The sequence below is a fragment of the Lissotriton vulgaris genome, chromosome 1_1 (genome assembly GCF_964263255.1).
Source record: "Lissotriton vulgaris chromosome 1_1, aLisVul1.2, whole genome shotgun sequence".
In the NCBI taxonomy this organism is placed as follows: Eukaryota; Metazoa; Chordata; class Amphibia; order Caudata; family Salamandridae; genus Lissotriton; species Lissotriton vulgaris.
Window position 1 is genome coordinate 1,558,763,398 of NC_141685.1, and position 26,568 is coordinate 1,558,789,965.

At 47.5% G+C, this 26,568-nt stretch overlaps 1 protein-coding gene across 3 annotated transcripts in view; it reads right to left on the reverse strand.

Moving 5' to 3' along the window:
• NR1H4 (nuclear receptor subfamily 1 group H member 4) overlaps positions 1 to 26,568 on the reverse strand; it is a 442,692-nt gene that overhangs the window by 22,740 nt on the left and 393,384 nt on the right. The gene's annotated exons all lie outside the window — the stretch shown is intronic.

Consider the following 26,568-nt stretch of genomic DNA (forward strand, 5'->3'; position numbering starts at 1 on the left):
CTCTGAAAAGGTGCGCTGGTCGCAAACAATGCCAATGCGTCCCATCAGGGTGAATGCGCTACCCTGAGGGCAGGCGCGAGCACGTGCTGCCCTGAGGACAGCACATTCATGTGAAAACACGGAGCAGCCGCTCCGTGTTTTCACAGTGCAGGCGGCACCCGCCTGCACTTTTCAATGGGGTTTAGAGATCCTCTTGCAGGCGGGGGCAGTCAGTGATGGGATGACTTGGGGGTCCATGGGACCCCCTTTACCCCGTACAAAGGGTTGCTCTCAGGAGCCTCACGACAATGCTCCACCTTATAAATGGCAGACTATCAGTGTGCCTCCTGATGGCTTCTTTGACTCAGTACCCTGGTCTATAATATGGCGCGGGCGCAGAGTTAAAAGAATCCCTTCATTTGCATAGGGTACGCCCCTATGTAAATGAGGGAACACCCTCTGTTGATAGCTATCAGTATTTTAGAAGGGGATGCACATGAGTCTGTGCCCCTTTCTATTATACCAAAGTTCCCCTCGGCGTGCAAAGCAGACGCAAATGCCCGTTGCACCCCCCGGAGCACCTTATGCAATACGGCCCCTTGTAGTTAATTAACTACCCGACACGTCCGGCCACCTTATCTCTCTCTTAAAGGTTCCTGCTTCCTTCCTCAATTAGGGTTTTGGGATCCTTCTCTTTCTACATCTTTATGATCTGTGTGTTTTCCCGCTCTTCCCTTAAGTAAATATCTGATGTGCAAAAATAAGTGTTGGTCCCTGAAAATAAATACAGTCCCCCCATGGGAAACCACAGGCTCAAATTAAGCACTGTCATATTTACATTAAATACACAATTCATCCAACCATGTGCTACAATACACACAAGACTAATCCGGCCAGCATGTGTTTTGTCAGCTGGGTCATTCCCCAATCACTTCTTCAGTACATACACAACGTCAGCAAACATAAGAAAATCCATTTCAAAATTGTCAAAGTGCAAGTTGTTCAGTCTCCTTGTTTTAATTTTCGTATTGGAGGACTTATTTATTTAACTTTTTTCCAGGGTTTGTTCTCTACAGTACACTCTCCTGTATGTACTACTTCCTGTGTCATTCTTTATATCTATTTCTTGGTGTCCGCACTGTCATATCTCAGATAGATAACCAACGAGGAAATCGTTGGGATAATAATGATGACACCAACATGGGTATATATTTAAAGGCGTGGACACCAAGTAATATCTAAGGAGAATGAAAACATAATAACCACACACAATCAATTCAGTAGTAGATATTTGTTTTTGCAGCCAAATTAACTATCTAACAAAACAAACAAGCACTGAAAAAACAATAGGTCTCGAATGTAATACGGGAGATTTCATTTAGGTTTTATTTTAATTTTATGTTATTTAAAAAGTTTTGTACAGTGCGAACAAGACACAAGTGCTTTACATATGGGTTGAGGGAGACATAGGCAAATAACTGTAGACAAGACTAGGGAGAAACCATATACAACAGGAAATAGAGAAGCAATATGCAACAGGAACACCATGACCAACATCAAATACATAGGAACAATGACAAATTGGAGGGGGACGCAGGTCATAAAAGATGCCAGGTCATAGCTAAAGTAGCTAGACCAGAGCAGATGCAGGAGGAGAAAAAGTTCTAGATCAGGGCATTGTTTATTAGGAGGGTCTTAACTTACCTTTTGAAGTCAAATATTGAGGAAATCAGTATAGTTTCCGCTGGGAAGGAATTCCAAATTCTCGGGGCAATGCCAGAGAATGCGCGATTGTAAGTTTTCAATTTTTTTAATTTCTTTGGCTTGAGGAGCAGTGTGCTTGTGCTCTTTGAGTGCCGGTTGCCGTTGGAGTGTTCTTGCTTGTTTTTCAGGTAGAGTGGGGTATGGCAGTGTAGGGCTCTATGAGTCATACAAGTAATTTTTAGGTGGATCCTTGCTTCAAATGGAAGCCAATAGAGCGATTTCAGGTCAGGAGAGATGTGGTTGGATTTCTTGGAACCAGTGATGAGTCTGGTCGCCCCATTGAGTGATGCTCTGAGGGGGGCTAGGCTGAGTTTTGGCAGTTTGCATAGAGTAGCACTACCGTATTCTAGTCTAGAGATGACCAGTGCGTGCACCACCGATTTGAAGTCCTCTTGTTGAAGGTAAGGTTTGGGTCTTCTTAGGACGGTCAGTTGGAAGTTCGCTCCATTGGTAGAAGCTCTGATGTGGTCTTGCATGTTATGGTTCTTGTCTATCACCACTCCCAGTGATTTCGTGGAGTCAATTATGTGTGGTGTACAGTTGAGAGCGTGAGGTTACTTCGAAATTTCACAACAGTGGGAGTTTGCTTAGTGGGTGAGATGAGTAGGAATTCCGTTTAGTTTGAGGTGGTTGGTGATTAGCCAGTTAAGGCTTTTGAGCAGGGTTCTGTAGAGAGACTTGATGTCATCGGGGAAGAAATGTTCATGTACAGTTGGGTGTCACCCGCATACATGTGGTATTGTATGTTGGATGCTCTGAGGATTACAGTTAGTGGTTCAATAAAAATGTTAAAATGTGTGCGGGAGAGAGAGGATCCTTCAGGGACACCCAGAATGCAGGTTCTGGATTTGGATAAGGACTTGTTGGATTTGACTCTTTGCATTCTGTTGGTGAGAAAAGAGGCAAACCATTTGAGGAATGTGCCTGAGAGCCCCATCCTGCGTCCCAGTAGATAAGTAGATTGGCATGTTTGACAGTGTTGAAAGCAGAAGAGAGATCAAGTAGTATTAGTAGGCATGTGGGTGATGGCTGTTTCAGTGCTGTGGCCAGAGTGGAAGCCTGATTGGAATTGGTCGAGGAGTTGGAATTTCTCAATGTGATTGCGCAGTTGTTCATGAACACATTTCTCCAGTAGTTTTGCACAGGTAGGGTTTTTTGTGATTGGTCCGGAGTTATTAAGGTTTTCAGGTCCATTGAGGGTTTTTTGAGAATAGGGAGCACAAGGCTAAGCATGAGCGAATTTTGCGGATCTCGCGTTCGCGAATTTTGCGGATTTGCGGATTCGCAATCCGCAAAATCCGCGAATTCCCGCGAATTTGCGGATTTTTTTTTTGTGTTCGCCCGTGTTTCTGCAAGTTCGCGAGGGTTTTGTACACTTTCGCAAATTGCGAACTTACCTGTCGGGTCGCAAGTTTCGCGAACTTGTTGTTTCTACGTGTCCAGCCTGTTTGGGACACTCTTCTTCATCACTGCCACTCTCTGTCACCACTGCCACTCTCTGACTACTCATGCCACCCTCTGGCCCACCCATGCCACCCTCTGGCCCACCCATGCCACCCTCTGTTTCATCACCACACCCTCTGGTTGTCCAGTGTACATTATTTTCGGCAAAGCAAATCACACCTTCCCTGCCTCAAGTGACCTGAATTAATTTGGGGCTGATTAATGTGTCACAGAATATTTTTTTAGCTGGCACCTGCTTCCTTAGTGCGCCCTGATTAGTGATCTTTTGCACTTGCTAAGTGCTTTCATTGTTGCAAAATTAGTTACAACACCTGCCCTGCCCCAACTGACAATAATGAATTAGGGGCTGATTAATGGATTTTAACTTCCAGCCTGGCTCCTGCTTGTCTCCCTTAGCTGTAATTCAGGACCTTTGTGGCATATGTGTAACTATTCTGAGGTTCAGAGCAGGGTCACATAATAGTTTCAACTGGCAACTGAACTCTGGAGGGGCCCCTCAGGAAGCACTACAGGAAATGGCTACTAATGATGAGCCTGAACTTTTGAACCTGGTAAGTAGTTACTTTCAGTTTTGCTAAGATCGTATTTCTGCAATTTTGCACTTATTCGCGGGGCGCGAACTCACGCGAACTCACGCGAACAGTGCGAGCAGTGCGAGCAAAATCCGCTGCTCGCGGATTTGCGGATTTTGCGGGAGATTCGCAAATCTCGCGGATTGCGGATTTCCCGAAAATCCGCAAAATCCGCGAGCGGAACGGATTTTCCGCCCATGCCTACACAAGGCCCGCCTGCAGGCAGTCAGGGATTTCACCTTGAAGAAGAGAGGCATTGATGATGTTGACCAAAGTGGGACCAGTGATCCTAATGAAGTTAGGGGGTCATTGAAGTGATTAGAGATTTTCAGGGTCGTGGGTAAAGAGGGGTCAGGGGAGGGTGTGAGTTCAAGTAGAACAGACTTAAGATCTGATTCGAACTTGCTTGCTTTACTGAGGAAGAAGTCTGCAACCGCATCACAGTTTGGTTGCGGGCAGGAGACGTGCAGAGATTGGATAGAGGTGTTATTGGATTGTGACTTAATATGCTCAAAAAGCCGTTTCGGGTGATTTTTGGCCTTGTCCAGTTGGGATTTGAAGGTTTATTTTGCGGTTCTGATGAGTTTGTTATATCTGCTTCTTTTTCATCTTAGCGATTTTAGGCGAGCCATGGATGGTGAGGATCTCCAAGCGTGTTCTGCTAGTCTCAGGGAGCGTCTGTCAGCATTTAGGCTATCATTGAACCATGTTTTGGAGTTTTTGATTGGTATTCTTTTTAGTTGAAGGGGGGCAGTTGCATTTAGGGCAGACATCATGGAATTACTATAGTGTTCAATGAGGTCGTGGAAGTCAGTCATGTATTTAGGCTGCGGTAGGGAGATATTACAGTGCGATATGAGATCATAAATGTTTGTATTATGGAGTGACCTTTTCCACTGTTTTTGTTTTATTAGTTGTGATCTTTTGGGTTTCCAGCTTTCAAGGATGCGGAAGTTGATATAGTGATATAGTGATGGTCTGACCAGTCACAGGGGTGAATAGATTCATGATGAATGGTGTTAGGGTTGGAGATAATTAGATCAAGGGTGGAGCCTAGGTTGTGGGAGGGACTGTCACAGAATTGAATCACAGAGAGTTTGGTTAGGAAATTCTAAGAGTGTTAACCTCCTGAGCGTGCTGGTCATTCCAATGGAGATTGAAGGCCCCAAGGAAGATCTGGGGACGGTGTCGGCCCAGGTTGGAGGAGATGTTCTGCATAGTTTGTTCAATGAGATGGAGGCTGTCTCCAGGTGTGTGGTAGAAGATGCGCATGGTGCATAGTGGTCTATGTGTGAAAGTGATGTCAATGCATAAATATTCACAGGAAGAGAGATTAGGTGAGGTGGACTGTTTTGCAGACAGGGAGTTGTGGTAGATGCAAGCTGTGCCCCGCCAATTTTCTTAACTTGATCTAGTCTAATAATCTTGTGGCTTGGGGGGACTAGAATGTCCACGATGGGGCCTGAGGTGTCAGTAATCCAAGTTTCTCTAGAAGGGCAAGTTCTTGAGCAAGGATGAGAACTGCAAGGTCCGAGGCATATTTCACAGCTGATCTACAGTTGAGTAACATGCATTTCAGGTATGATTTGTTGTCAGAGATCAAGGGCTGCGTTGTGGGGACCTGCTTGAGGAGATTGAGATTTAGGGTATTGGTGTTACGTCTGGGCGCTCTATGTGGATAAGTAGTGATGCTTTGGATGGCCCCCGAGTTCCCTTGCTTGGGATGGGCCTAGGTAGGGGCATTTAGAGGGGCAATTAGTGGGGTTCTAGGACATACTGGTGTAAGTGTGGGTGGGGTGTTGTAAGCACAGAGGAGGGAGAGAACGTCTGTTTCTGATAATTGATTTTTTGATCTGGCGGGTCTAGAGGGGGCATTCGGTAGGGAATGGTAATCCAGGTCTGGGCTGGAGGTTAAGGACTAGAGGCACTCAGTAACCAAGTAGGCGGCGGTGGGCGAGTAAGGTGGAGTTGGCACATATGCCAGATCTTCTGCGAGAACTTGTTGGAGGAAAGATCGAGGGCCAGCTCCTCAGTGGAGTTAATGAGATTTTGAATGAGAATTTTGAGATTTATAAGTTCCTGGTTTATTTCCTTGAGCTTAGCAGCAGGGTCCGGATGTGGATAGTGGGTTTTGGGGGGAGGAGTGAGGTTATTCTCTGGGGAGAGGGTAGGCGAGTTCAAGGGCAGGGGGGCCAACAACAGAGGTAGAAATCCATCTCTGATGGATGGGAGAGCACATTGAGTGGGTGTTGGAGGGGGTGTGAGTGGGAGATGAAGTCCTGGTGGAGAGTGGGTGAGTCATCTGTGGGGAGATGGAATTATGTGGGCTAGAGCTAGTGATCGTGGGAGTGGGGGAGGTGGGGTTGAGGAGGTCGGTTCTGGGTATAAAATTTGCCCTGTCAATGCGGGCATGAGGTTCATATTACATAGTTCACAGTTATTGTTATTGTGATTAAAAGCTTACCACGAAAGCAGCTAGCTACCCACTCAGTGAAAGTGCCTTATGCTCCAGTGACAGAAACAAACACATCTGTCTTATCCTGCAGACATTTCTGTAAACACAGGGCAAGATACTACTTAAACATATGCATTCCTAAGCTTGGAAAGGATTAGGGAGGAGAAAAGACTTGCATCAAGAGAGCTATTGTATTAAATTCTGTGAAAACGTGCGCGGAAGGGGCAGGGCTACTGTGGTGTCTTGTGATATACACTGGGAATAGTCTGGCGGCACTGGTATTTTTTAGTTTTGTTTTCTGCAGTTTTATATAGCGCACATTTGACCCGAAGGTATTGAAGCACTTTACATGAGCGCCAGTTACGTTAAACGAAGACCGAGGGTGGGAGGTGGTCATGTGCTGTAAGCATACTTCAGAATCAAAATTGATGCAGCGTCCCGCATTGCTACTTGGTTAAGTACAGCATATTTTGTGTGTGACACTGGGGAGTGCATCTGCCAAGATTTCCTTAAAATATGTTCCGGAACTTCCGATCTGTATTAATTTTACTTTCAGGGTCACAGAAAAAGGAGGATAATTCGTTTTTTTTCAAAAAGAACTGACAATAGCATGTTAAATGATCAATAACAAACTGCTTTTACTTATGTGATCCATAAAAAAAAACTACTTTTACTTGACACAAGTTCCGTGTTCGGTGTGTGCACTAACCAGCACTAGGGAGTTATTTTCTTAAAAAGTTGTAACAAGAGATTCCCCAAGCTGCACATGAAACGCAGCTTCCGACACTTTACATCATCACCAGTACTGTATTTATGAAAATATTTGCGTGGAAGAGGCGGGGCTACTGTGATGTCCGGTGAGATGCGATAGGAATAGGTAAGTGACATTGTTTTTGCAAAGATCTTAAAGCAATCAGGTTACAATTACACAGTTGTGGTTACCGCGTTTAAAAGTTTAGCATGAAAGCAGCTAGCTACCCACTCAGTGAAAGTGCCATAGGCTCCAGTGACAGAAACAAACAACTGTGTTCCCTTCCGGACATCTTTAAACAAGCATTGGAAATGCAATAGGTCTCGCAGCATTAGAGTTAGTGCTTTTAGAATTGTTTATGGGTTTTTTTTGTAAATCTTTAGCATTTTTGTTTCCTGTAGCCAATGCTAAAGAATTACAAATAAAAAAAGCCATAAACAATTCTAAAAGCTCTAACTCAAATGCTCCGAGACCTATTGCACTGTGTGAGGGTGAGGGGTTGAGGGTGAGTGAGGGTGAGGGTGGGTGAGGGTGAGTGAGGGTGAGTGAGGGTGAGTGAGGGGTTGAGGGTGAGTGAGGGGTTGAGGGTGAGTGAGGGGTTGAGGGTGAGTGAGGGGTTGAGGGTGAGTGAGAGTGAGGGTGAGTGAGGGTGAGGGTGAGTGAGGGTGAGTGTGAGTTAGGGTGAGGGGTTGAGGGTGGGTGAGGGTGAGGGGTTGAGGGTGAGTGAGGATGAGTGAGGGTGAGTGAGGGGTTGAGGGTGAGTGAGGGTGAGTGAGGGTGAGTGAGGGTGAGTGAGGGTGAGTGAGGGTGAGTGAGAGTGAGGGTGAGTGAGGGTGAGTGAGGGGTTGAGGGTGAGTGAGGGTGAGGGGTTGAGGGTGAGGGGTTGAGGGTGAGGGGTTGAGGGTGAGGGGTTGAGGGTGAGGGGTTGAGGGTGAGTGAGGGTGAGTGAGTGAGGGTGAGGGGTTGAGGGTGAGTGAGTGAGGGTGAGGGGTTGAGGGTGAGTGAGGGTGAGGGGTTGAGGGTGAGGGGTTGAGGGTGAGGGGTTGAGGGTGAGGGGGTGAGGGGTTGAGGGTGAGGGGTTGAGGGTGAGGGCGAGTGAGCGTGAGGGGGTGAGGGGTTGAGGGGGTGAGGGTGAGGGGTTGAGGGTGAGTGAGTGAGGGTGAGTGAGGGTGAGGGTGGTGGCCCGATGGGAGAGAGCAGCCAGGATGGGAGAGAGTGTGAGAGAAATGGCAGGATGAGAGAGAGATGGCAGGATGGGAGAGAGAGATGTCAGGAAGGGAGAGAGATGGCAGGATGGGAGAGAGAGATGGCCGGATGGGAGAGAGTGTGAGAGAAATGTCAGGATGTGAGAGAGATGTCAGGATGTGAGAGAGATGGCAGGATAGGAGGATAGGCGAGAGGGCGTCAGGCAGACAGAGAGAGAGAGTGGGAGGAGCAGTGACTCTGTTACAGACAGATCGAGGGAAGAAGGGAGAGAGGTGAGGGGAGGGAGAAACGGCGGCCGCGATTACTGACACTTCAGGAGAGAGGGCGCGTGAGGAGAGCTGAGAGTGACAATGTCAACAAAGGACGGGAGGGCATGAAGAAAGGAGACCCCCTTGCAGAGGTGACGGGCAGAGAAGAAGAGACAGCGACTGGTGAAGGGTCATAGACAGAGGGCAATGGGAGAGAAAGGCGACATTGGCAGGGAGAGAGAGCAGTGATGGAAACACAGTTCATTAGACAGGAAGCGTAAAGGGTGTGAGGCTGGAGGGGGTACCAGGTGCGGCCCCCGCTCGGGGAGACGAGGTGGAAACAGAGAGAAGCGCTCCACAGCCAGAGGCAAAAGACGGGGTCCGGGCACAGGCGAGGAACAAGGGCACATTGGGTACAGGCATCATTCATAACAGGGCGCGCTGGTGAGCGCCAAGCCTTCCTGCCCCCCAGGCCTGGAGAACAGACAGCAAGGCCCAGCTGCAGCCGCCCTGGCCTCCCGCCAGCCCCAGGAGATCAGCCGCCTGCAGGAGGAGTGATTCACCGCGGCGGCACAACGGAGCCTGTGTGCAGCGGCAGCGGCGGGCCGAGGGCCTGCTTGTTTTGGAACAGACGTATTGCATTGAAAAAATAAAGTTTACGAGGGCTTGAACCGGAGCTCAGCGACCGCTGCTCTATTTTAAGAAGCGTCTCGCGCTGTCACATAGACGCAGGCAGCGCGAGGCGCGTCTTTGCTCGCTGAAATGGTTTGCGAGATGTTTGTCACGAGCAAATGTAGCGCCTTGAAATAATAACGGGGCACTGCGCTGAAATATTGTGTAAATCAGTGTGCATAAAAAAGGTGGCGTTCTGAATTGAAAATGTACATACTGGCTGGTTTGTCACTCCTTGATTCTGGTGGTGAAAACCCTAACAAGACGAAGAGAGCGAGAGTGAGCTGGCCCTGGAAACGCCTCCCCTCCCTGCTGTTTGTTTCAACAGGAAGAGGAGAGGAAGCAGCGCTGCTTGCCAGCACAGCCGCCCATAGGCAACAAGACGGAGGGAAGAGAGGGGAGGGGGGAGGAGAAATGCGACACGGCGGGAAGTGGAGGGGGCGGAGCGGGTAAAATAAACAAGACGGAGGGAAGAGAGGGGAGGGGGGAGGAGAAATGCGACACGGCGGGAAGGGGAGGGGGCGGAGCGGGTAAACAAAGACGGCAGTGCACGCGCTTTTAAGCTCAATGCGCATGCGCATTGAGCTTAAAAGTCACGGGCACTGCAAGGAATCGCCACGATTCCTTGCAGTGTGGATAAAGAGTGGATAAGTCCCAATACTCTCGCCTTGCTCGATGCGCATGCGCATCGACAGGCGAGACCTAAAAACTGTCCCTAGCATGTTATGGGATGAATAAAAAACAGCTTTTACCTGTCACAAATTCTGTGTTCAGTGCTCACACGAATTTGCACGAGGGAGACATTTTCTTTTAATAGGATTTCCCGTGCTCTACATGAAAAGCGACTACCGACGATTTACATTGAGAGAGCTACTGTATTAAGGGTTGTGAAAACATTTGTGTGGAAGGGACGGGGCTTACTGTGGTGATCGGCGAGATGTGCTGGGAATAGGGTGCATTGGGAGGGGGTCCTGTTCCAGTGACAGAAACTAACAATTGTTTTCCCTGCGTTCATTTCTGTAAACACAGGTCAAGAGGCTACTTATACACATCAGATGAGATTCAGATCAACTGCGCTTCTGCATTAATTTTGTGAAAACACTTGTGTGGATGCGGCGGGGTTACTCTGGTGGCCGGTGATATGCTCTGGGAATAGGCAGGTGGCATTCGTAAACCAGGGAAGGGGGTTATGTGCTGGGGTTATGTGCTCTAAGCATACTCAGAATGAACATAGATGCAGTGTACCACATTCAAGTTGCCACTGTGTTAAGTACATTTTATTTCCTGTATGATGCTGGGTAGTGCGCTTGCCAAGATTTCATGAAAATATGTGGACTTCTGATTGGAATCAATTTCACTGCCAACATCACAAAAAAGGAGGATCATTTGTAAAAAAAACAACTGATAATAGCACGTTAAGTGATTAATAAAAACAGCATTTACTTGACAGAAGTTCTGTGCTCAGTGTGTGCACGAACCTGCACGAGGGAGGATTTTTCTTTTAATAAATTGGAACATTGGACCGCCCCCGTGAAACACGGCTTCCTCCCTCTGCACTCATTCGTAGTCTGAATAAGGAACACTCTTCACTTGACCTGGGAGGGTGGGGAGTGGGCATAAGCAGCAACGCCAGGAAGCAACTGAGTGAACAAACCTGCACAAGAGAGGTTTTTTCTTTTAATAAGTTGGAACAAGGGACTCCCCCATGAAATAGGGCTACCTCTATCCGTGCCCATTCGCTGTCCGATTAAAGGAAACGTTGTGCTTGAGCTTGGAGGGTGGGAGGCGCGCGGATGCAGATTCGTCGGAATCCAACCTTTGAAAAAAGGTTCTTCAAAACAACAGATAAAGAATGCATGTGTAAGGAAACTGTGCTTGGCCGGTGCTCCTCAGCCTTGACCAGAAAGGGAGCTACGGGCTGCGACTTAGGAGGCAGCAAAGAAGAGCGACACTGGAGCGAACCACTGGTATAGCAGGCGGGAAAAAAGTACTTTTTTATTACAACAGGTCTTGCAGACAGTGCAGGTGCGCTGAAGCTCGACCTAAAAAGAGTCAAACAGACCTGATCTGAAATTAATGCTACAAAACTCAAGGAGGTTAGTGTTTGTCCAAATGACCATACCAGAATATGACTGAAAATATATTCAGATGTACATTTTAAGAATTGAGTAATCTAGCCACTGCCATCACAAGAAATTAATCAAAGAGGAATTAGTGATTGCATGTTAACTGCAGTTTGAAAAATGTTTTTTATAATTTTCCTTTTTAAGAAAAATTAGGCAAACCCTTTAAGAAGAGGTGAATACATTAAGGTATTCATTGCTGAAAGAGTAGTAACAATAACATTGTTCAATGAGAGAGTATGTTCAACTACGAAAGCTACCATTTTTAAATTTATCTAGATCTCTGTCACAAAATCGAAATGGAAAGGTTTACTTTTGATAATTATTATGAGTAAAACCATCTTTTTGTAGTTTTTCACAATTAATTTTTTCCTTAAGATATTTCACATCTCTTGATCAGCTTTTACCTGCTGATCAGAATCCAGCTACACGTGCTGTGACCACAAAATGAAAAAGATTTTGCTCTAAAGACACGATGGTTGACAATTTAGTGAGGCAACTTTAACTCTGCATAGTCGTTTGTTGCATTTACACAAAAATTAATTAAGGGAATCACGAGTGTATGAAATCTTTCCACCGACCATCTGAAAAACGAGCATGTCTGTTTTCTGCTCCATGCACCAAAGTCCTTACTTTAAAGTTACAATGCAGATATAAAATCCAAAGCTACTAGCTTATGCTATAGCCATAGCCCAAACTTCAAATTTATAAGTTATATGTATTCCAGTATTACAAAATAAATGGAACAATTATATTTGTATTTCCAGTACCATGTACCCATATTTTGTTGTACTGGGTGACTGAAACATAGCTGAAGTGTTTAGCAAAGAGGCCTTTTTAATGTCTTGGCTGGCTTCCTACTGATTACTCCTGGTGATAGCTCATTTTTAGATAGAGCCTAGAGTCCGCACGCAATCGCATATTTTCATTGGGTGGTGTCTTTGTCCTTCGTAAATGCTGCCTTCTGATTCGTTTATATTCTTGTTAGTCCCTCCTTATTACGGTCATGCCATCATTTGTATCTTCCCATGGCTACTGACCCCTTTACTTTGAGTGTTACACAGTACATGTTATTTAAACTGTGAGCACTATTTTCTTTAATGAGGTTCTCCTACTGCCTTCTCTACTCCCCCACCCTCCCGCTGTCCATGCCATCGCTAGCCCTCCCCCACCCGCACTCCCGTTGTCCATGCCTTCTCGCCCCTTCTCCCACCTCCCCCCGCCCGCACTACCGTTGTCCGTGCCTTCTCCCTCCTCACCCCTCACTCCCTTTGTCCGTGCCTTCCCCGCCCTCTCTCCCGTTGTCTGTGATGACTATCGTTTGCAATGCAATAGCTCTCATGTAAATGCGAGTCCTATTGCATTGCAAATTCATGTTTCCCTTTTGTTCATGCTGCACAGCGGCACCATTTTGCCAATGCTGTACATTATGAACAAAAAGCATTGGCAGAGCCATTTGGTCTCAATGGCGAGACCTATTGACTTTGCCGTTGCTTATTATTCAAATTTTGAAGTCTTCCAGTGTTTGTAGGAGCCTCCCACCTGTTAAACTATTTTGTTTATAAAAGAACAAATTGAAATGGTTCATCAGTTTGTGCTGACTTAAAACTTGCATAAAAATTACTAGATGTTTTACAGTCTACTAGAGCATGTTAACGTAGTTTCTTTTTAAAGAGTTCCCAACTATTGACAGTACAACTCTGCCTGGGAAGAATAGACTATTACATGGGTTTTATATGGACAGGTCAGTTTAGCACATGGTTGTTATTGCAACTTACAAAGTAAAAACAGGAAGCAACGGAGTGCTGTATAATGGTTAGGGACGGTGAACTTTTCAAGAAGGTATAGGGATAGGGGAGAGAAGTCTTGATTGTTGAGCTTCCCGGTCTAGTGTTTGAGAGCGGGTCCTCATCCGTGGCAGGTTAGCTCACTGGAGCGACGTCTGTCTTCTTTTGGAATTGCAGAAGCAGAGGACGTCAGTAACACACACCTAATTGGTTTCCTGCTAATTTTGTTAGAGATTTTCACGTTTTGATGCTCTCTCTAGTGAAACAAGCTGTATGTTTATATGGGTGGGGCGGCATTCTTACCATTTCGTCTTTGTGGAGTCCTTCATTCGTGGGCCTCTTCAGAGTGTCCCCCAAAAAGTACACAGTGTCTTAACTCTTGCATCTTAAATCCATTAAAGACCATTTATAAGCCAGCAATTCTTGCATGCGGAGAGTCAAATTCCCATAATCAAAGCCATTTCCCAGCACCGGGTGTTTTCCGCACTAATTCAATACAGAAGATGATGATGCAGAATTCCAGGCTGGTTGCTAAATGTCAGACTGATGTTTGTAATGAAGGGACTAGAAAACCATTTTCTTTACGGTTGAATAAGTCTGTGCGCAAGTCTGAAATTGAGTTTTTCTAGATAGTTTGGTCTTTAAGAAAAGCCTTTTTTACTCGTGCAGTCAGAAAATGTATCTACATTTATTCTAATGCAATATACACCAATCTTTGGCCACTTTAAAGCACTGTTTCAAGGTCAGGTAATAAGGGACTTGGACTATGCTTGAAAACAACAGGAGGTGGGGCTTGCTCACCTCACCTTGGTGACCTGGGGGCAGACTCCTCCTGCAGTATTTCCGAAGTTTTTTGTTTGCTTTAGTGTTACATTTTTCAAATGCCTGATCCAGAGCGAAAAGGTTCACTGCAGATTTGTTTGTGTAAGCAGTAGGGGCAGTTTTTAGACATGTGCTTTGCCTTCCAGGCATGTAGCATAGAGAATTAGCATCTTGGCCCATGGGTGTCGAACCAGTAGTGCTTAGATGAACCTAGCATGGTCCCTGTAGGAATATCAGATTGCTTGCTGCTAGACGTGGATGCTGTGGGAGGAAGTTTCACCTTGTTGAGCTTGGGGGCCGCCTTTCAAAGATGTTCCATCAGGTTGTGCAGATGACGTACATTTTAAGAGGTAGACCATAATGTTTTTACGTCCAGATAAATTTGGAGCTCTAGCCTTGAGTCAGGTATTTTCAATAATATGTGCTTTAACTTTAGTCTATTCAGAAAAGGGGGTGGTGATGGACAGAGTATCTGAATTAAACAGAACACTCATACCCAGTCAAGAGATCAGGGCTTGATCCATCACCGTTTTTTAGCTCACTGCACCATCCCAGCTCAGAACCTGGCTACATGCAAATTAGTCTGTCCCTGTCCCAGTGCATCATGGGAACAGGGCAGACCAAACTACCATGCCAATTCATATACTGGGAAGGAAACAAGCTTCCGGGGACCGGTTTCTGGCATTACAGCCGTCTTCGGCCCGGCTTGCTTGAATCCTGATGGTGCAATGAGCAAGGGACTCGCATCTGAGTATACCCTTCCACGCTTGTGGTGGACAAAACGATTAAGGAAAGGGGGTGGTGATGGACAGAGTATCTGAATTAAACAGAACACTCATACCCAGTCAAGAGATCAGGGCTTGTTCCATCACCGTTTTTTAGCTCACTGCACCATCCCAGCTCAGAACCTGGCTACATGCAAATTAGTCTGTCCCTGTCCCAGTGCATCATGGGAACAGGGCAGACCAAACTACCAAGCCAATTCTTATACTGCGAAGGAAACAAGCTTCCGGGGACCAGTTTCTGGCATTACAGCCGTCTTCGGCCCGGCTTGCTTGAATCCTGATGGTGCAATGAGCAAGGGACTCACATCTGAGTATACCCTTCCACGCTTATGGTGGACAAAACGATTCAGAAAAGGGGGTGGTGATGGACAGAGTATCTGAATTAAACAGAACACTCATACCCAGTAAAGAGATCAGGGCTTGATCCATCACCGTTTTTTAGCTCACTGCACCATCCCAGCTCAGAACCTGACTACATGCAAATTAGTCTGTCCCTGTCCCAGTGCATCATGGGAACAGGGCAGACCAAACTACCATGCCAATTCATATACTGGGAAGGAAACAAGCTTCCGGGGACCGGTTTCTGGCATTACAGCCATCTTCGGCCCGGCTTGCTTGAATCCTGATGGTGCAATGAGCAAGGGACTCACATCTGAGTATACCCTTCCACGCTTGTGGTGGACAAAACGATTAAGGAAAGGGGGTGGTGATGGACAGAGTATCTGAATTAAACAGAACACTCATACCCAGTCAAGAGATCAGGGCTTGTTCCATCACCGTTTTTTAGCTCACTGCACCATCCCAGCTCAGAACCTGGCTACATGCAAATTAGTCTGTCCCTGTCCCAGTGCATCATGGGAACAGGGCAGACCAAACTACCAAGCCAATTCTTATACTGCGAAGGAAACAAGCTTCCGGGGACCGGTTTCTGGCATTACAGCCGTCTTCGGCCCGGCTTGCTTGAATCCTGATGGTGCAATGAGCAAGGGACTCATATCTGAGTATACCCTTCCACGCTTGTGGTGGACAAAACGATTCAGAAAAGGGGGTGGTGATGGACAGAGTATCTGAATTAAACAGAACACTCATACCCAGTAAAGAGATCAGGGCTTGATCCATCACCGTTTTTTAGCTCACTGCACCATCCCAGCTCAGAACCTGGCTACATGCAAATTAGTCTGTCCCTGTCCCAGTGCATCATGGGAACAGGGCAGACCAAACTACCAAGCCAATTCCTATACTGGGAAGGAAACAAGCTTCCGGGGACCGGTTTCTGGCATTACAGCCGTCTTCGGCCCGGCTTGCTTGAATCCTGATGGTGCAATGAGCAAGGGACTCACATCTGAGTATACCCTTCCACGCTTTATGGTGGACAAAACGATTCAGAAAAGGGGGTGGTGATGGACAGAGTATCTGAATTAAACAGAACACTCATACCCAGTCAAGAGATCAGGGCTTGATCCATCACCGTTTTTTAGCTCACTGCACCATCCCAGCTCAGAACCTGGCTACATGCAAATTAGTCTGTCCCTGTCCCAGTGCATCATGGGAACAGGGCAGACCAAACTACCAAGCCAATTCTTATACTGGGAAGGAAACAAGCTTCCGGGGACCGGTTTCTGGCATTACAGCCGTCTTCGGCCCGGCTTGCTTGAATCCTGATGGTGCAATGAGCAAAGGACTCACGTCTGAGTATACCCTTCCACGCTTATGGTGGACAAAACGATTCAGAAAAGGGGGTGGTGGTGGACAGAGTATCTGAATTAAACAGAACACTCATACCCAGTCAAGAGATCAGGGCTTGATCCATCACCGTTTTTTAGCTCACTGCACCATCCCAGCTCAGAACCTGGCTACATGCAAATTAGTCTGTCCCTGTCCCAGTGCATCATGGGAACAGGGCAGACCAAACTACCAAGCCAATTCTTATACTGGGAAGGAAACAAGCTTCCGGGGACCGGTTTCTGGCATTACAGCCGTCTTCGGCCCGGCTTGCTTGAATCCTGATGGTGCGATGAGCAAGGGGCTCACATCTGAGTATACCCTTCCACACTTATGGTGGACAAAACGATTCAGAAAAGGTGGTGGTGATGGACAGAGTATCTGAATTAAACAGAACACTTATACCCAGTCAAGAGATCAGGGCTTGATCCATCACTGATTTTTAGCTCACTGCACCATCCCAGCTCAGAAACTGGCTACATGCAAATTAGTCTGTCCCTGTCCCAGTGCATCATGGGAACAGGGCAGACCAAACTACCAAGCCAATTCTTATACTGGGAAGGAAACAAGCTTCGGGGGACCGGTTTATGGCATTACAGCCATCTTCGGCCCGGCTTGCTTGAATCCTGATGGTGCAATAAGCAATGGACTCACATCTGAGTATACCCTTCCACGCTTATGGTGGACAAAACGATTCAGAAAAGGGGGTGGTGATGGACAGAGTATCTGAATTAAACAGAACACTCATACCCAGTCAAGAGATCAGGGCTTGATCCATCACCGTTTTTTAGCTCACTGCACCATCCCAGCTCAGAACCTGGCTACATGCAAATTAGTCTGTCCCTGTCCCAGTGCATCATGGGAACAGGGCAGACCAAACTACCAAGCCAATTCTTATACTGGGAAGGAAACAAGCTTCCGGGGACCGGTTTCTGGCATTACAGCCGTCTTCGGCCCGGCTTGCTTAAATCCTGATGGTGCAATGAGCAAGGGACTCACATCTGAGTATACCCTTCCACGCTTATGGTGGACAAAACGATTCAGAAAAGGGGGTGGTGATGGACAGAGTATCTGAATTAAACAGAACACTCATACCCAGTCAAGAGATTAGGGCTTGATCCATCACCGTTTTTTAGCTCACTGCACCATCCCAGCTCAGAACCTGGCTACATGCAAATCAGTCTGTCCCTGTCCCAGTGCATCATGGTAACAGGGCAGACCAAACTACCAAGCCAATTCTTATACTTGGAAGGAAACAAGCTTCCGGGGACCGGTTCTGGCATTACAGCCGTCTTCGGCCCGGCTTGCTTGAATCCTGATGGTGCAATGAGCAAGGGACTCACATCTGAGTATACCCTTCCACGCTTGTGGTGGACAAAACGATTCAGAAAAGGGGGTGGTGATGGACAGAGTATCTGAATTAAACAGAACACTCATACCCAGTCAAGAGATCAGGGCTTGATCCATCACAGTTTTTTAGCTCACTGCACCATCCCAGCTCAGAACCTGGCTACATGCAAATTAGTCTGTCCCTGTCCCAGTGCATCATGGGAACAGGGCAGACCAAACTACTAAGCCAATTCTTATACTGGGAAGGAAACAAGCTTCCGGGGACCGGTTTCTGGCATTACAGCCGTCTTCGGCCCGGCTTGCTTGAATCCTGATGGTGCAATGAGCAAGGGACTCACATCTGAGTATACCCTTCCACGCTTATGGTGGACAAAACGATTCAGAAAAGGGGGTGGTGATGGACAGAGTATCTGAATTAAACAGAACACTCATACCCAGTAAAGGGATCAGAGCTTGATCCATCACCGTTTTTTAGCTCACTGCACCATCCCAGCTCAGAACCTGGCTACATGCAAATTAGTCTGTCCCTGTCCCAGTGCATCATGGGAACAGGGCAGACCAAACTACCAAGCCAATTCTTATACTGGGAAGGAAACAAGCTTCCGGGGACCGGTTTCTGGCATTACAGCTGTCTTCGGCCCGGCTTGCTTGAATCCTGATGGTGCAATGTGCAAGGGACTCACATCTGAGTATACCCTTCCACGCTTATGGTGGACAAAACGATTCAGAAAAGGGGGTGGTGATGGACAGAGTATCTGAATTAAACAGAACACTCATACCCAGTCAAGAGATCAGGGCTTGATCCATCACCGTTTTTTAGCTCACTGCACCATCCCAGCTCAGAACCTGGCTACATGCAAATTAGTCTGTCCCTGTCCCAGTGCATCATGGGAACAGGGCAGACCAAACTACCAAGCCAATTCTTATACTGGGAAGGAAACAAGCTTCCGGGGACCGGTTCTGGCATTAAAGCCGTCTTCGGCCCGGCTTACTTGAATCCTGATGGTGCAATGAGCAAGGGACTCACATCTGAGTATACCCTTCCACGCTTGTGGTGGACAAAACGATTCAGAAAAGGGGGTGGTGATGGACAGAGTATCTGAATTAAACAGAACACTCATACCCAGTCAAGAGATCAGGGCTTGATCCATCACTGTCACTGTTTTTTAGCTCACTGCACCATCCCAGCTCAGAACCTGGCTACATGCAAATTAGTCTGTCCCTGTCCCAGTGCATCATGGGAATAGGGCAGACCAAACTACCAAGCCAATTCTTATACTGGGAAGGAAACAAGCTTCCGGGGACTGGTTTCTGGCATTACAGCCGTCTTCGGCCCGGCTTGCTTGAATCCTGATGGTGCAATGAGCAAGGGACTCACATCTGAGTATACCCTTCCACGCTTATGGTGGACAAAACGATTCAGAAAAGGGGGTGGTGATGGACAGAGTATCTGAATTAAACAGAACACTCATACCCAGTAAAGGGATCAGAGCTTGATCCATCACCGTTTTTTAGCTCACTGCACCATCCCAGCTCAGAACCTGGCTACATGCAAATTAGTCTGTCCCTGTCCCAGTGCATCATGGGAACAGGGCAGACCAAACTACCAAGCCAATTCTTATACTGGGAAGGAAACAAGCTTCCGGGGACTGGTTTCTGGCATTACAGCCGTCTTCGGCCCGGCTTGCTTGAATCCTGATGGTGCAATGAGCAAGGGACTCACATCTGAGTATACCCTTCCACGCTTATGGTGGACAAAACGATTCAGAAAAGGGGGTGGTGATGGACAGAGTATCTGAATTAAACAGAACACTCATACCCAGTCAAGAGATCAGGGCTTAATCCATCACCGTTTTTTAGCTCACTGCACCATCCCAGCTCAGAACCTGGCTACATGCAAATTAGTCTGTCCCTGTCCCAGTGCATCATGGGAACAGGGCAGACCAAACTACAAAGCCAATTCTTATACTGGGAAGGAAACAAGCTTCCGGGGACCGGTTCTGGCATTACAGCCGTCTTCGGCCCGGCTTACTTGAATCCTGATGGTGCAATGAGCAAGGGACTCACATCTGAGTATACCCTTCCACGCTTGTGGTGGACAAAACGATTCAGAAAAGGGGGTGGTGATGGACAGAGTATCTGAATTAAACAGAACACTCATACCCAGTCAAGAGATCAGGGCTTGATCCATCACCTTTTTTTAGCTCACTGCACCATCCCAGCTCAGAACCTGGCTACATGCAAATTAGTCTGTCCCTGTCCCAGTGCATCATGGGAACAGGGCAGACCAAACTACCAAGCCAATTCTTATACTGGGAAGGAAACAAGCTTCCGGGGACCGGTTCTGGCATTACAGCCGTCTTCGGCCCGGCTTGCTTGAATCCTGATGGTGCAATGAGCAAGGGACTCACATCTGAGTATACCCTTCCACGCTTATGGTGGACAAAACGATTCAGAAAAGGGGGTGGTGATGGACAGAGTATCTGAATTAAACAGAACACTCATACCCAGTCAAGAGATCAGGGCTTGATCCATCACTGTCACTGTTTTTTAGCTCACTGCACCATCCCAGCTCAGAACCTGGCTACATGCAAATTAGTCTGTCCCTGTCCCAGTGCATCATGGGAATAGGGCAGACCAAACTACCAAGCCAATTCTTATACTGGGAAGGAAACAAGCTTCCGGGGACCGGTTTCTGGCATTACAGCCGTCTTCGGCCCAGCTTGCTTAAATCCTGATGGTGCAATGAGCAAGGGACTCACATGTGAGTATACCCTTCCACGCTTATGGTGGACAAAACGATTCCGAAAAGGGGGTGGTGATGGACAGAGTATCTGAATTAAACAGAACACTCATACCCAGTCAAGAGATCAGGGCTTGATCCATCACAGTTTTTTAGCTCACTGCACCATCCCAGCTCAGAACCTGGCTACATGCAAATTAGTCTGTCCCTGTCCCAGTGCATCATGGTAACAGGGCAGACCAAACTACCAAGCCAATTCTTATACTGGGAAGGAAACAAGCTTCCGGGGACTGGTTTCTGGCATTACAGCCGTCTTCGGCCCGGCTTGCTTGAATCCTGATGGTGCAATGAGCAAGGGACTCACATCTGAGTATACCCTTCCACGCTTATGGTGGACAAAACGATTCAGAAAAGGGGGTGGTGATGGACAGAGTATCTGAATTAAACAGAACACTCATACCCAGTCAAGAGATCAGGGCTTGATCCATCACCGTTTTTTAGCTCACTGCACCATCCCAGCTCAGAACCTGGCTACATGCAAATTAGTCTGTCCCTGTCCCAGTGCATCATGGGAACAGGGCAGACCAAACTACCAAGCCAATTCTTATACTGGGAAGGAAACAAGCTTCCGGGGACCGGTTCTGGCATTACAGCCGTCTTCGGCCCGGCTTACTTGAATCCTGATGGTGCAATGAGCAAGGGACTCACATCTGAGTATACCCTTCCACGCTTGTGGTGGACAAAACGATTCAGAAAAGGGGGTGGTGATGGACAGAGTATCTGAATTAAACAGAACACTCATACCCAGTCAAGAGATCAGGGCTTGATCCATCACCTTTTTTTAGCTCACTGCACCATCCCAGCTCAGAACCTGGCTACATGCAAATTAGTCTGTCCCTGTCCCAGTGCATCATGGGAACAGGGCAGACCAAACTACCAAGCCAATTCTTATACTGGGAAGGAAACAAGCTTCCGGGGACCGGTTTCTGGCATTACAGCCGTCTTCGGCCCGGCTTGCTTGTATCCTGATGGTGCAATGAGCAAGGGACTCACATCTGAGTATACCCTTCCACGCTTATGGTGGACAAAACGATTCAGAAAAGGGGGTGGTGATGGACAGAGTATCTGAATTAAACAGAACACTCATACCCAATCAAGAGATCAGGGCTTGATCCATCACAGTTTTTTAGCTCACTGCACCATCCCAGCTCAGAACCTGGCTACATGCAAATTAGTCTGTCCCTGTCCCAGTGCATCATGGGAACAGGGCAGACCAAACTACTAAGCCAATTCTTATACTGGGAAGGAAACAAGCTTCCGGGGACCGGTTTCTGGCATTACAGCCGTCTTCGGCCCGGCTTGCTTGAATCCTGATGGTGCAATGAGCAAGGGACTCACATCTGAGTATACCCTTCCACGCTTATGGTGGACAAAACGATTCAGAAAAGGGGGTGGTGATGGACAGAGTATCTGAATTAAACAGAACACTCATACCCAGTAAAGGGATCAGAGCTTGATCCATCACCGTTTTTTAACTCACTGCACCATCCCAGCTCAGAACCTGGCTACATGCAAATTAGTCTGTCCCTGTCCCAGTGCATCATGGGAACAGGGCAGACCAAACTACCAAGCCAATTCTTATACTGGGAAGGAAACAAGCTTCCGGGGACCGGTTTCTGGCATTACAGCTGTCTTCGGCCCGGCTTGCTTGAATCCTGATGGTGCAATGTGCAAGGGACTCACATCTGAGTATACCCTTCCACGCTTATGGTGGACAAAACGATTCAGAAAAGGGGGTGGTGATGGACAGAGTATCTGAATTAAACAGAACACTCATACCCAGTCAAGAGATCAGGGCTTGATCCATCACCGTTTTTTAGCTCACTGCACCATCCCAGCTCAGAACCTGGCTACATGCAAACTAGTCTGTCCCTGTCCCAGTGCATCATGGGAACAGGGCAGACCAAACTACCAAGCCAATTCTTATACTGGGAAGGAAACAAGCTTCCGGGGACCGGTTTCTGGCATTACAGCCGTCTTCGGCCCGGCTTGCTTGAATCCTGATGGTGCAATGAGCAAGGGACTCACATCTGAGTATACCCTTCCACGCTTATGGTGGACAAAACGATTCAGAAAAGGGGGTGGTGATGGACAGAGTACCTGAATTAAACAGAACACTCATACCCAATCAAGAGATCAGGGCTTGATCCATCACAGTTTTTTAGCTCACTGCACCATCCCAGCTCAGAACCTGGCTACATGCAAATTAGTCTGTCCCTGTCCCAGTGCATCATGGGAACAGGGCAGACCAAACTACTACACCAATTCTTATACTGGGAAGGAAACAAGCTTCCGGGGACCGGTTTCTGGTATTACAGCCGTCTTCGGCCCGGCTTGCTTGAATCCTGATGGTGCAATGAGCAAAGGACTCACATCTGAGTATACCCTTCCACGCTTATGGTGGACAAAACGATTCAGAAAAGGGGGTGGTGATGGACAGAGTATCTAAATTAAACAGAACACGCATACCCAGTCAAGAGATCAGGGCTTGATCCAACACAGTTTTTTAGCTCACTGCACCATCCCAGCTCAGAACCTGACTACATGCAAATTAGTCTGTCCCTGTCCCAGTGCATCATGGGAACAGGGCAGACCAAACTACCAAGCCAATTCTTATACTGGGAAGGAAACAAGCTTCCGGGGACCGGTTTCTGGCATTACAGCCGTCTTCAGCCCGGCTTGCTTGAATCCTGATGGTGCGATGAGCAAGGGGCTCACATCTGAGTATACCATTCCACGCTTATGGTGGACAAAACGATTCAGAAAAGGTGGTGTGATGGTCAGAGTATCTGAATTAAACAGAACACTCATACCCAGTCAAGAGATCAGGGCTTGATCCATCACCGTTTTTTAGCTCACTGCACCATCCCAGCTCAGAAACTGGCTACATGCAAATTAGTCTGTCCCTGTCCCAGTGCATCATGGGAACAGGGCAGACCAAACTACCAAGCCAATTCTTATACTGGGAAGGAAACAAGCTTCCGGGGATCGGTTTATGGCATTACAGTCCTCTTCGGCTCGGCTTGCTTGAATCCTGATGGTGCAATGAGCAAGGGACTCACATCTGAGTATACCCTTCCACGCTTATGGTGGACAAAACGATTCAGAAAAGGGGGTGGTGATGGACAGAGTATCTGAATTAAACAGAACACTCATACCCAGTCAAGAGATCAGGGCTTGATCCATCACTGTTTTTTAGCTCACTGCACCATCCCAGCTCAGAACCTGGCTACATGCAAATTAGTCTGTCCCTGTCCCAGTGCATCATGGGAATAGGGCAGACCAAACTACCAAGCCAATTCTTATACTGGGAAGGAAACAAGCTTCCGGGGACCGGTTTCTGGCATTACAGCCGTCTTCGGCCTGGCTTGCTTAAATCCTGATGGTGCAATGAGCAAGGGACTCACATCTGAGTATACCCTTCCACGCTTATGGTGGACAAAACGATTCAGAAAAGGGGGTGGTGATGGACAGAGTATCTGAATTAAACAGAACACTCATACCCAGTCAAGAGATCAGGGCTTGATCCATCACAGTTTTTTAGCTCACTGCACCATCCCAGCTCAGAACCTGGCTACATGCAAATTAGTCTGTCCCTGTCCCAGTGCATCATGGTAACAGGGCAGACCAAACTACCAAGCCATTTCTTATACTGTGAAGGAAACAAGCTTCCGGGGACTGGTTTCTGGCATTACAGCCGTCTTCGGCCCGGCTTGCTTGAATCCTGATGGTGCAATGAGCAAGGGACTCACATCTGAGTATACCCTTCCACGCTTATGGTGGACAAAACGATTCAGAAAAGGGGGTGGTGATGGACAGAGTATCTGAATTAAACAGAACACTCATACCCAGTCAAGAGATCAGGGCTTGATCCATCACCGTTTTTTAGCTCACTGCACCATCCCAGCTCAGAACCTGGCTACATGCAAATTAGTCTGTCCCTGTCCCAGTGCATCATGGGAACAGGGCAGACCAAACTACCAAGCCAATTCTTATACTGGGAAGGAAACAAGCTTCCGGGGACCGGTTCTGGCATTACAGCCGTCTTCGGCCCGGCTTGCTTGAATCCTGATGGTGCAATGAGCAAGGGACTCACATCTGAGTATACCCTTCCACGCTTGTGGTGGACAAAAAGATTCAGAAAAGGGGGGGGTGATGGACAGAGTATCTGAATTAAACAGAACACTCATACCCAGTCAAGAGATCAGGGCTTGATCCATCACCTTTTTTTAGCTCACTGCACCATCCCAGCTCAGAACCTGGCTACATGCAAATTAGTCTGTCCCTGTCCCAGTGCATCATGGGAATAGGGCAGACCAAACTACCAAGCCAATTCTTATACTGGGAAGGAAACAAGCTTCCGGGGACTGGTTTCTGGCATTACAGCCGTCTTCGGCCCGGCTTGCTTGAATCCTGATGGTGCAATGAGCAAGGGACTCACATCTGAGTATACCCTTCCACGCTTATGGTGGACAAAACGATTCAGAAAAGGGGGTGGTGATGGACAGAGTATCTGAATTAAACAGAACACTCATACCCAGTAAAGGGATCAGAGCTTGATCCATCACCGTTTTTTAGCTCACTGCACCATCCCAGCTCAGAACCTGGCTACATGCAAATTAGTCTGTCCCTGTCCCAGTGCATCATGGGAACAGGGCAGACCAAACTACCAAGCCAATTCTTATACTGGGAAGGAAACAAGCTTCCGGGGACTGGTTTCTGGCATTACAGCCGTCTTCGGCCCGGCTTGCTTGAATCCTGATGGTGCAATGAGCAAGGGACTCACATCTGAGTATACCCTTCCACGCTTATGGTGGACAAAACGATTCAGAAAAGGGGGTGGTGATGGACAGAGTATCTGAATTAAACAGAACACTCATACCCAGTCAAGAGATCAGGGCTTAATCCATCACCGTTTTTTAGCTCACTGCACCATCCCAGCTCAGAACCTGGCTACATGCAAATTAGTCTGTCCCTGTCCCAGTGCATCATGGGAACAGGGCAGACCAAACTACAAAGCCAATTCTTATACTGGGAAGGAAACAAGCTTCCGGGGACCGGTTCTGGCATTACAGCCGTCTTCGGCCCGGCTTACTTGAATCCTGATGGTGCAATGAGCAAGGGACTCACATCTGAGTATACCCTTCCACGCTTGTGGTGGACAAAACGATTCAGAAAAGGGGGTGGTGATGGACAGAGTATCTGAATTAAACAGAACACTCATACCCAGTCAAGAGATCAGGGCTTGATCCATCACCTTTTTTTAGCTCACTGCACCATCCCAGCTCAGAACCTGGCTACATGCAAATTAGTCTGTCCCTGTCCCAGTGCATCATGGGAACAGGGCAGACCAAACTACCAAGCCAATTCTTATACTGGGAAGGAAACAAGCTTCCGGGGACCGGTTCTGGCATTACAGCCGTCTTCGGCCCGGCTTGCTTGAATCCTGATGGTGCAATGAGCAAGGGACTCACATCTGAGTATACCCTTCCACGCTTATGGTGGACAAAACGATTCAGAAAAGGGGGTGGTGATGGACAGAGTATCTGAATTAAACAGAACACTCATACCCAGTCAAGAGATCAGGGCTTGATCCATCACTGTCACTGTTTTTTAGCTCACTGCACCATCCCAGCTCAGAACCTGGCTACATGCAAATTAGTCTGTCCCTGTCCCAGTGCATCATGGGAATAGGGCAGACCAAACTACCAAGCCAATTCTTATACTGGGAAGGAAACAAGCTTCCGGGGACCGGTTTCTGGCATTACAGCCGTCTTCGGCCCAGCTTGCTTAAATCCTGATGGTGCAATGAGCAAGGGACTCACATGTGAGTATACCCTTCCACGCTTATGGTGGACAAAACGATTCCGAAAAGGGGGTGGTGATGGACAGAGTATCTGAATTAAACAGAACACTCATACCCAGTCAAGAGATCAGGGCTTGATCCATCACAGTTTTTTAGCTCACTGCACCATCCCAGCTCAGAACCTGGCTACATGCAAATTAGTCTGTCCCTGTCCCAGTGCATCATGGTAACAGGGCAGACCAAACTACCAAGCCAATTC